A 12,107-nucleotide genomic window follows, 5' to 3' on the forward strand; every position below is an offset into this window, starting at 1 on the left:
GGATTTGATCTTGTGTGCGTGAGGACCCTAATGCAGTCAAAAATTCTTAAGGTTGCAATTTTATGACACTACAACATGAAAGGCGACGCGAAAGACATACTTAAGATGACATCTTGGAGCGAAGGTGGTATTTCAAGAAATACAGACATGGGTAGTCAGGGCAGAAGTTTCCCAACATCTATTAAATTATTTTCAACACTTACAACCAATTCATATGTATCTAACAATGTATGACCTCCCAGGGAGTAAATCATAACAACTATGTCAAAGTTAAATATTTTCATATAGAACATAAACACCATATCTGTTGGAGGTCAAGCTCGTTGGTTGAAAATTTTATAAATTGAAGAAGTTAACAAAATTGTGGTTTTAACCATAGTATGTGAGATTAAATCTCTCCTAAATATAGGGAAGGATCCCCCCTTTTCTTACTACTCTCCTCTACTTAGAACTAAAATCTAACTATGGATTCTAATCTAAACTTGGGGGGTACATCATCTTGTTCTCTCTTTTAGAACATATGTTATTCTTTTCCCTCTTTTTTTTCAAAAAATTTATTACAATTTGGAGTAGAAATAATTATTACAACTCTGAAGTCACTAAAAAATAACTTAAAGTATGCTAATGAACAATGAAAATAACAAGAAGCAAATTTTTTGCTTCCCTGGGATGAGAAAATAGTACTTATGCACAAAGTCTTACAATCACTATAATCCTAGATCAACCTTCTACAAATAACTTTTGTAACCTAAAATAGTTTCCCAAGATCATATGACAAATCAAAAAGTCTTTGTATTGGTATCAAATTAAAATTTTAACAATCTTCACTTGAAATAACAAAATGAAGCTCAAAGTCTTCAAATAGCTATCTCTTGTACTAATTCTATTTCACAAACACTGAAATGTAACACAAAGTTTACAAGACAAAATTTGTTCTACTCTTTAATAATATTTTTCCACAATCTTTTTACTTGATCAAACCAATATTTAATAATAAAAATGATGTAAGAAAACTCTCACCATAAACCACAATGTATTCAAAACAAAGTCTAAATACCAAAGATGTCTTTGCGGGGACAAGAAAAGCGAGATCGGGTGACTAGGACCTAATCCCACTTTTGCCAACACATTGGGAATATTAAAGAACCTAGGGAGACATATCACTTTAACTACTTCTTATGAAAAAGATAGATCCAAGGACTATCTCTTAGGTTTTCTATTCCTCTTATTGCAAATGATGAGAAAAACTAGGGTTTGATTGATCAACTAGACTAGGAGATGAAGAATGAAGCATAAATGAACTTGAAATTGAATAAACTTGTAGATCTAAAACTGAGATATGAAAGCATGAAAGAGGGAGGAATTTGGATGTGTACCTGATGCTTTAAATTTAACAAAATTGACCAGGACCAGGGTGTCACGCCACTGTCCCTGATGGACTGACAAAGAGTTGTAACTGAGAAATTGCAAATCTAAGATCATGAAGCTACAACCTATCAAATTTCACTATAATGTGGAGGTATCAGGGCACCATGCCCCTTTCCTTGAGAATTTTCTGCACTTTTGAGACTTTTGGGCAGTGTTGATGCTTTTCCAGATCTGAAACTGCCTCTGGATGCTTGTTTCTGCACCTGCAACTGAAAAGGGAATGTTTGGGTGGCTATATAGGGATTTTCCTTAGTCAAACCCCTATGTTGGTGATTTCCACCCCACAAATACCTGGTAATGTACTAAAAATGTGTGTGCTAGAACCTTGTGTGTATGGAAGATCCTAAATGATAAGAAACTAGAGCTACCCTACGCATGAGAGTAAACCCTAAATGTAAATGTGTATGTAAATGATAATGCTTCAAACCAAATATGCTAAATTATATAAAGAATTAATTTAATATGCAAATTTATGTAAAGAATCTCATACAAAGACCTAAAAATAACATGAAATCATACCAATCCCCAAGGGAGAGATATTGCCACTAGATCTCCTATTACTCTTCAATGTCTTCAAGGCTCCTAATTGATGATGAATGCTTGATGAAATGTTGTTGAATTTTGTTGAAGACTCTATATAGGCTTCTCTTTCACTACATAGAAGGCTCCTTATGTTTGTTCCAATAGCTTTTTCCTCGATTCGATTCGATAGATCTTAGTTGCCTTCAAATGAAGAAAGAGAGTTCTTATGTATGAAACTCTAGATCTTAATTTTGACTTAATTCCACCTCTAGGTCAACCTAGGAATTTAATTTCCCACCAATATTTTGGGGTTAACCATTATAATATCATAGAATTGTGCTCCCAAAATTTTGAGGAAAAAGTCGAGGACCATGTGCACTCCCACCATAGTTCGACCAACTTTTCACCAATTTTTCAGGGCTGTTAGATATGATGATATTAGAGCGAATCCAAAAGTTACATCTGATTTTGAGGTGTTTTGATTTGCGAAATCGGGCCTTAAAGGTCGAAATAGAACATAATTAAGGTTTATGATTAAATGATTTATTAGAGGAATAAAATAAAAAGGGGCACACTTAGGGTAAAGGGAACAACTTTATAATGTGTGAAGTGATGAAATATGTCTTTAGATTTAATTAAATTAACTAATTAAATGCTTAACGAGAAATTAGAAATGCAAGATGCAAGACATATTAAGGCGGGTACTAACCTAAGTGTGAAATTGTACCACCCTAGCAAGGGTGTACAATTTACGACAATATATTTAGCCCCCACTTTAGCGATCATATGACACTACGTACATATGCAAGATAAAGTAAATAAAAGTAAAAATTCATGAAAAAGGATGTCAGATGAAGAATCCACATAGGCTTCTCTTTCACTACATAGAAGGCTTTGTATGCTTGCTCCAATGGCTTTTTCCTTTATTTGATTCAATAGGTCTTAGTTGCCTTCAAATAAAGAAAGAGAGCTCTTATGTATGAAACCCTAGATCTTAATTTTTACTTAATTATACCTTTAGGACTACCTATGAATTGAATTTATCACCAATCTTTTGGGCTTAAGCATTATAATATCATAGAATTGTGCTCCCAAAATTTTGGGGACAAAGTCGAGGACCATGTGCACTCCCGCCACATCCAACCAATGTTTCACCAAATTTTTAGGGTTGTTAAATATGATGATAATAGAGCGAATCCCAAAGTTACAACTGATTTCCAGGTGTTTTGATATGCGAAATCGAGCCTTAAAGGTCAAAATAGGACATAATTAGGGTTTATGATTAAATGATTTATTGCAAGAATGAAATAAAAAGGGGCACACTTAGGGTAAAGGGACTAATTTTATAATGTATGAAGTGATGAAATATGTCTTTAGATTAGATTAAATTAATTAATTAAATGCTTGAAGGGAAATTAGAAATGCAAGATGCAAGACACGCTAAGGTGGGTGCTAACCTAAGTGTGAGATTGTACCACCCTAGCAAGGGTGTACAATTTACGACACTACATTTAGCCCCAACTTTTGTTAGGATAACTGATGAACAAATAAGAGAGGGGGTTAATTAGTCATTAACAAATTATAATATTTAATCCACAATGCATCCTTAAACCGGAGCACATAAATTTTCAAATATCGATAAAACAGAAACATATGCCGGTAGACATAGATACTAATAAACAATGTAACTTAACAATTAAACAAATAATCATTGCAAAGCAACCATACCACATAACACCATGATTTGTATGTGGAAAACCCAGAAAGGGAAAAACCACAATGAGAAGCCTACCCATAGTCAGATGATACTTGTGCAGAAAGTATGTGATACAATGAGGGGCCTACACATATAGGAAGGCACACTACCTAGAGCATACTGCTCATTACAAAAGAGTCTCACTGACTAGAGAGGTGAAAACCACCTCAAGATAAATGGACAACAATCCAATAGAGTGAACTACCAAAGATAGCATCTACCATGCCTGATTACAGTCTCGGTTAAGCTCAATAATGAAGGCCTTTGACCTCTTCCTTAATCCCAATTTGATCCTCAATGATCGACCTAACCCTCTGCCTGAATGATATTACAATATTCACACATTACATTTCCTTGCCCACGATATACAATGAGATCTTACATCATTTATAAAAACCCTAAGGCCTAAACCAATCAGGTCGGCCACCTAAAAGATATTACAATAAGATCATTACATAATTTCATATTATAATGATATGCCATGTTGGCTTAAGACCACAACAACAATCACAAATCTATAACTCAACCTGAAACATCCCGGTAACGTATAGAGTGCACGTTATCATGATACCGGTCCATAACCTAGATAGGCACCAAACCTATTCTGGGTCCACCACGCTAAAGCAATATCTTCAAGCAGTTGAAGCATGATTAAAGAACATCTTCAACATCCTGAAATCCATCTAGAAGCCGTACCAACATCACTTATGCATCCTGTCACAATTCCTCAGTGAAAAGTTGTGCCAGTAAAGCCTTAAACCAATGCCAGTAAGGGTTTACAAGGGTGTATGATAGCATCCAATTACCAAGCCAATACCAACTGACAAAAACATGCTCCAGAAGAATGTATCACATGTCACCAATCACATTCCATATATCTAAACATACCAGAAGTGTCCAACAGATAATCTCTTCTATCGGTAACACTAGATCTTCTATCGGTAACCAAAACCTATATGTCAGTAACCATCCATAACAACAGTGTTGACATCAATGACAAAACATCAATGCAACACATAATCAATTCATCCATAATGCCAACAATCTCCCCCTTTGGCATTGATGGCAACACTAGATGTGAAAAACATCTAAGTACCAAGAAGTGCCAAACAAGTCTCCCCTATTGAAGACAACCAACAATCTGAATGATATCTCTGTAAAGTTCTGAACAAATATCTCCCCCTAATGTATACAAGTCCTTTTTCTTAATTTTCACATCAACATCTCTCCCACTTTGACATCAATGCCAAAAATCTGACAAAAATATCAAAGCAATAATGTAAACCTCAAAATCACAAAACTAACTACTCCTCCTGAGTAGTAGCACCACTCATCAGTGCTAGAATGAATAATATCTCTGATAATGCATGTGGGACTGAAGACAAAACTGCATCAATCAAGTCTCTATTGGAGGGGTAGAAACCCCTACTTTGTCTCTCAAATACTCAAATGATTCCTTAGACAACGGTTTAGTGAATATGTCTGCAATTTGTTCTTTAGTGTTCACATAAACCAATTTGACTTTCTTTCCTTCTACCTTGTCCTAGAGAAAGTTGTATTTTATTGATATATGCTTAGTCTTAGAGTAAAATACTGGATTCTTGACATGTCAATAGTTGCAAAGTTATCACAATAGATAACTACCAGCTCACTACAATTTACCCTGATATCCTTCAACATTTGCTTCATCCATAAGACTTGAGTGCAATTAGTTGCTGCTACAACATACTCAGCTTCTACAGTAGATAAAGAAATGCATGATGGTTTTTTGTTGATCCATGAAACCATTTTCTTTCCAAGAAAGAAAGCTCCACCAGAAGTGCTCTTCATGTCATCAGTATCACGTGGCCAATCCGAGTCAGTATATGCACATAAAGTGAAATCATCATTTTTAGAATACCATAAGCCATATTATGTTCTTCCTTGCAAATACTAGAATATCCTCTTTACTGCATATTCACGATTTCTTTAGGATTACTTTGATATCTTGAAACAATACTTACCGCATTCATAATATCAGGTCTAGTCTGACTTAGATATAATAGACCACCAATCATATACTTATACCTTGTCGGATTTACCGGTGTAGAAGTATCCTTGATAGATAATTTCTCACTTTTCACCATAGAAGTACTTACTGGTTTGGAATTATCCATACCAAACTTCTTCAACAATTCCCTCAGATACTTAGTTTGATAGATAAAAATGCCTTTGTCAGTTTCAGTAATCTACAAACCTAAGAAAAATTTCATCTTACCAATCATGGACATTTCAAATTCATTCTTCATATTATTAGCAAATTCCATGCACAATTTATCTTCTCCTCCAAAAATGATATCATCAACAAATATTTCAATAATCAGAATATCATCATTAGTAATTTTATAATACAAATTACTATCAACACTGCCTTTAGTAAAACCAAGCTTCAAAAGATATTTATCCAACCTTGCATACCAAGCTCTAGGAGCTTATTTCAAACCATATAAATCTTTCTTCAATCTGCAAACCATATCTTTATCATCTGTCAGTGAACATCCATCAGGTTGCTCAATGTATACTTCTTCCTCAAGTTAGGATCTGAACCCTACACAACCACATGTTAGATAAAATCACAAAATCACCTAAATGCTTACTGAGGAAGGTGATGAAATTTCAAGGGTAGCTATATGCCCCCCTCTTTTGACTTGCTAATTTTAGTGAGTTGAAATAGGGTATCATCTTTAACACATTGAATTATGAAAGAAGATTGATAATAAATTCTCACAAGAAGATTTGATAAAAGATCAAAAACTAAGAGAGAATCATTGGTAAGAAAGAGAACTAAACCTCAATTCCAACACAACAAAGAGTGTGAGGATTTGAGAGCTTTCTAACACAAGATGAAAGATTTAAATGGAAAAAAATGCAAAGAGAAAGAAGAAGAGATAGAAAGCATGAATACACACTTTGGTAATCGATGAGAAGAGAAAAGGAACCATGGACATCTCGCTCCTAAAACTAGGTGATCCGTGGAGAGAAGGACATGGAAAACTAGCCCTTGGAGTTTGTCTGGGTGATCCATGTAAGGGAGGAGAGTGAGAACACCATTAGTTCCAATCAACCTCATGCATGTGTGTGCAAGTATAACAAGGATACCTACCTTCGACATTGAGAAGATATCCATCGTGAAAAAATGTCATAAATCCAAGAAAGAGAGGGAAAACTCTTCAAGCAAGGATACGATAGTTGAAAAGAGATATCTTGCTATATCAGTGTAAAGGAGATCCTTGGAGGAGAAGATATCTTTGTTAAAAATACATCTACCTTCAAGAAGAGTTGTCTTAGACAAATATAACATCTTCTATAATGAATGAATGCAAGAGATTTGAAAAGAGAAGAGGATTGAGATGACATCAAAGAGAGATTATTTATAACAACACTCTTCTAAAAGAAGGCAAGAGATCCTCGTTGGGGATATGCACATGCACAAAATAGAAGGGTTTATTATAAAAGATACGACTCAATAAATAAAATAAATTGATGAATGATTAAAGACTTCCAACACCAAGGAGGAGGTCCCAATTAAGGATATGTACTTAAGATCCCCATTAGGGATGCTTGTTCCAATATGAGAGAAGGAATTCAAGTATGAATACACCTATACAATCAATAAGAAATCCTTATAGAGGACACTACTTCACAAAGGGGAAATTTTAATCTTGAAGAAGGAGGGATGTTTGAAATCACTCTTGTCCCCATATATATAGGGAGAAGAGATCATATAGAAATAGGCTATTATGTTGCTTACAAAAGTATGATTGGACATGAAATTATACCATCATGAATGACAATTAGCCCATAGTAAGTGAGCTACCAATGTCACATAATGATGAGCAACATAATAGCCATTAATGTCATTTAAAGACATGATAGATTGAATGAGGTATTTGAATATGACATGTTAAATGCTCTACTATAAGTGAGATCAAAAACATGTATAAGATGATGAAGGTTAAAAAGTCTTTAGAAAGAGAGAAGTTTATAGGAGAAGAATAGGCCACTAAGTCATACTTTTCTTGCACACAAGAAATCTTAGGAGAGGGATAAGTATAATTCATTAGAGAATTATTCCTAGAAGAAGGGATTTTAGAATGAGTAGAAGATAAAGTCTCATAAGTGGGATTAGAAATCTCTTGAGGAGATTCATAAAGAGATTTATTCATCACCAAGATTTCCTTATGAGGGGGATGAATGTTGAAAGAAGTAGTAGATGATTTAATTGAGGTGAGGTCATCATCACTACTAAATATAGCATTCACATTGAGAGATGGTGTTTTAGATTATTTGGTGGGCTTAGAAGGATTATATCCAAGTCCAAATGAAGCTTCATGTGTATTATGTTCTAAAGGAGCTTTAATTCCTTGTTCATTTGTGCCACAACCATTGCCATCATAGCCACTCTGAGCTAAAATGTGAAAACCAGGACCATAAAGGGATGCCAAATCAGAAAGAGATGGTGATGCCCCATAGGTCTTAGTGCTATATAAATTAGAGGAACTATTTGAAGAATTATTTGAATTAGAATTAGCCACAAAGTTGTTACTTAGTTTCTTAGACAATGTGGGTTGCTCTTTGGGTTCCTCTTTAGATTTCTCCTTCTCAGTCTTAGATTATTTCCAAGATACTCTATACTCTCCTATAAAAGTAGGGGTAAAGTCTAGAGATCCCCAATTATCATCCAAGAGCACTCCTTTGGGAGAAAAGATATCCTTGGGAGGAGATTCCAATTGAGTAGAAGAATCAGGAGTACTAGAAGGAACAACATCATTAAAGTAAATAGATGTATTTGAAGAAGTAGAAGGATTGGAAGTAGAATGGGATGTAGTTGAACAAGAAGATCCAGATTTTAATGGTTCTTGAGGTTTGACAGCTAACAAGGTGTATGTTGTATTGTTATAAATGAACTTGACTTGCCTATGCAAAGCTAAGGGGACAACTTGCATGCTATGAATCTATGGTCTCCCTAATAGAAGGTTGTATGTCAAATTAACAAGCATAACATGAATAGGTGTAGGTAACACAACATGGCCTACCCTAACAGGCAAGGTTATGACACCTAGACATTATTTAGCAACATTATCAAAGCCTCAAATAGAAAGAGAAGTAGGTTTGATGAGAGAACAATCCACTTTAATCTTATCCAATAAGTCCACACCACAAACATTAAGGCCAGGTCCATTATCCATGAGGGTTAGTCTTATAGCACTATTATTGATAATAACCCCAATCATAAGAGGATCATATTGTTGTTGAATTTAATGAGAAGGTAACTCATCTTGTGTGAATACAATTTGAGCTTTAGATTTGTTTGTATGATCAATCAAAGTGGACATGTTATTAGGTGTCACTGTGAGTAGGACATCTAAGTTTTTCGAAGCATCTTGTAACATCCCATGATAAGTAGGAGAAGTTCAAACCAAATCCCAAATAGAAATCTTAGCAGGAGTGGTCTTAATTTGTTCAATGAGATCATACTCCTTGCTAAGATTTGATATATGAGGTTCTTGTGGAAGGGTAGGTTGAGAGGGAGGAAGTGAAGTTGGGATAATGGGAGGAGGACTAGGTTGCCTATTGTTTCTTGTGTTGTAAGTATGAGCAACTATATTATAACTCTCTCCATTAATTTTCTTAGCATACTCATAAGGGATCTTAGTAGGATAACCTCCTTGCACATTAATAATAGGTTTTTTAGGAGTTCAAAAAGAATCATTAGCATAACCACCTTGAACCACTAAGATAGGCTTGTGTGGGGAATTTTGAGAAGGACAACCACCTTGAACTATGAAGAGGGGTTTATTAGGTGTTTCATTCACATGTATCAAATTGATTGAGGATGATTTAGGAATATCAAAGGTGTCCTTAGAAGAAGAATGAACAAGATTGTTGGAACAATTGTTGATAGTCTCTCCTTGCACTAAAATATTATCATGGATAAGACCAATTTTAGGAGGGAGACTAGAAGTAGGCATTGATGTTTTAAGATGAAAATAAGGAAAGGTCATATCATCCTCTATCACCAAAGGATCTACATGGGGAATAGACTCTCTATGAGAAGGACCAACATTTATTTCTAAAGCCTCACCTTTAAGAGGGAGCTCTTTGAAAGAGATGTCAACAATCTTACCTTGAACTAGGGTATCCTTATTGTTGGCATTTGATGAACCGGTATGATGATATGGTGATAATGTATGTTGTCATTGATGTCAATAAGTGCAAGTGAACCAGTATGAAGAGTTGTAGTGAACCGGTGTTTGGGTTCACTAAGTGTGACTACCGGTTGGTAGTCTTAGCTCTAGTGTTTTCGGTTTGGCAATCCAGCTTGTGCGATGCAACCAGTGACATTCTGTGATGGGTTAGCTAAGAGATGAAGATGAGATCGAGATGCCACATCAATTTTGTGCACGTGAAGGATTTCCTTGAGGATCTTGCATGTGAAGATCGACTGCATTAAATGTCTACCTGGGGAATGGACATTCTTCTTAGTGGTATGAGAAGAAAGCATGATGAGTTATTGATTTCTATGTGTGGTGAAGAATGGACGATGCAGAATGACTTGTGATCTGTTTGAGATTCCTTCACTCTATGAAAAGTGTTTGGACAGTCTAGATTTGACCACCCGTAATTGTAAACTTAAATGCTTAGGGTTTAGGGTTTATGCTACCGACCTAATTGTTGTCTATAAGGTTGATGATGTTTGTTATTGTAAGTTGTTGGAAAAATTTGTGTGTGTATTCGAGTGATGAGATACTTGTTAGACCAGTGAGAGAAAATTGTAGAGTGTGATTGCAGAGTAGAGGAATTGAAAAGGATCTACCTTAGCATATAGTGTTGTTATCATATCAGAGTTTTACCTGTTGTCTTCTAACCATTTAAACAAAAGGAAAATCCCTTTGCCAAGTAGCTTTTAAAGGCTTACTATAAATCCTCTAACCAGGTGACTCAAGTTCATTGAGTTCTTTAAATCCTCTAGCAAGGTAACCTTTGACGAGGTTTCAACCTTTAACAGGGTATATAGCCATCCCTTAACCGGGTGATTTTAACAAGATCGGTTCCTAGCGGAACCTTGTTGTAAAGTCTTTAAACGAACTAGGCTCCTAGCAGAGCAATCTTCAAAAGAGTTCAAAACAAGCTTGTGGGTATTCATCCCCACCGTGGTTTTTCCCATTTGGGTTTCCACGTGAAAAAATTTGTGTGTCATGAGTTGTGCATTTTTCATGTGATGATTAAGTATTCTTCGTTTGAGTGATTATGCATGCAGAGCTAATGGTTATGGTATTGTTGATATACCACATGCATATGTTTATGGGTGAAGTAGTTATCAATTATTGAATGTATTTGAAGGGTTCAATTTTACTGGTTTATGTTGTCTGAAATCTTACTATGTTTAACTGGTATTACCATGGTTAAGTTCAGTAATGAAGATAAGCAGTTAGTATTGTTTTAACTTGATAAGTTGATAAGAAGTTTTTGATAACTCAATGATGAACAGTGAGTACCAAACTGGTACTGAGAGGGGGGGGTGAATCAGTACAGACACAAAAAAATTTCCTGAACCAGTTTGATTGCAAACAATGAACTTGACTGACAATCACTAACACCGGTCTTAAACTAGATTACTACTGGTTAAGCACAATGAGACTGTGAAAGATCTAAACTGAAAACACTTATCTTTCCACACAACCTACACCCTCATTTCCACATTATCCTTGTGCATAAACAAGTAATCTATCATCAAAAATATAATAATTTTCTAGATCAACATGATTCACCACTTGACAGAAAACAACAAAGCATCACATGAAAAAGACATCACATATGACAACCATATTTTTTCACGTGGAAACCCAACTAGGAAAAACCACAGTGGGGATGAATACCCACAATCTATTTTTGAACTCTTTAGAAGTCCGCTCTATTAGGAGCCTAGTATGGTTAAAGACTGTTACAACAGGTTCTGTTAGGAACTGATCTTGTTAGGGATCACCCGGTTAAGGGATGGCTAGAATTCATGGTTAAGGGTTAAAACCTGTTAAAGGTTACCTTGTTAGAGGATTTTAAGAACTCAATGGCTTTGAGTCACCCTGTTAAAGGATTTACAGCAAGCTGGTTAAAGCTACCCTATTAAGGGATTTTCCAACTGTTGAAGTGGTTAGAGATCAACAGGTATTACAATGATCTGGTAATAGAACTCAATGCCAATGCAGATCCACTTTCGTTCCTTCCTTCTGCACACACACTCTGTAGGTATCAATCTGGCAAGAATCATGTATCTTTGCACTTAGATACACACACAACATTTGCCAACAACTTCAACATGAAACACAATATCGACCTTCTAGGAAATAGATAGGTCAATAGC

This window comes from Cryptomeria japonica, chromosome 11 (genome assembly GCF_030272615.1).
Source record: "Cryptomeria japonica chromosome 11, Sugi_1.0, whole genome shotgun sequence".
Taxonomy (NCBI): Eukaryota; Viridiplantae; Streptophyta; class Pinopsida; order Cupressales; family Cupressaceae; genus Cryptomeria; species Cryptomeria japonica.